This window comes from Protobothrops mucrosquamatus, unplaced genomic scaffold, assembly GCF_001527695.2.
Source record: "Protobothrops mucrosquamatus isolate PMUCROS unplaced genomic scaffold, P.Mucros_1.0 scaffold2692, whole genome shotgun sequence".
Classification (NCBI taxonomy): domain Eukaryota; kingdom Metazoa; phylum Chordata; class Lepidosauria; order Squamata; family Viperidae; genus Protobothrops; species Protobothrops mucrosquamatus.
Window position 1 is genome coordinate 66336 of NW_015388738.1, and position 435 is coordinate 66770.

Genomic DNA, 435 nt, shown 5'->3' on the forward strand with positions numbered 1-435 from the left:
CGTCGCAGGATGGAAGCAGTTCCTAGTAAGGCCGCCTTTTGCAATTGACTAATGGCAAATTTGTCAATGCCAATGGTGTTCTAGTGGTGCTTTAGTTGTTTTGGGATTGCACCCAAGGCGTCTATTACTATTGGTACTACCCTTGCTTGCTTTTGCCACAGTCTTTCTATTTCTGTTTGTAGGTCTTTGTATTTTGTTATCTTCTCCAGTTCTTTCTCGTCTATTCTGCTGTCTCCAGGCACTGCCACGTCCACTATCCAGACTTTTTTGTCTTTCTTATCGACAATTGTTAAGTCCGGGGTGTTATGTTGCAGGTGCTTGTCTGTTTGAATTCTGAAGTCCCAGAGCAGTTTAATTTTATCATTTTCTATGACTTTATTTTATGATCCCACCAGTTTTTGCTTACAGGCAAATGATATTTCTTGCAGATCTTCC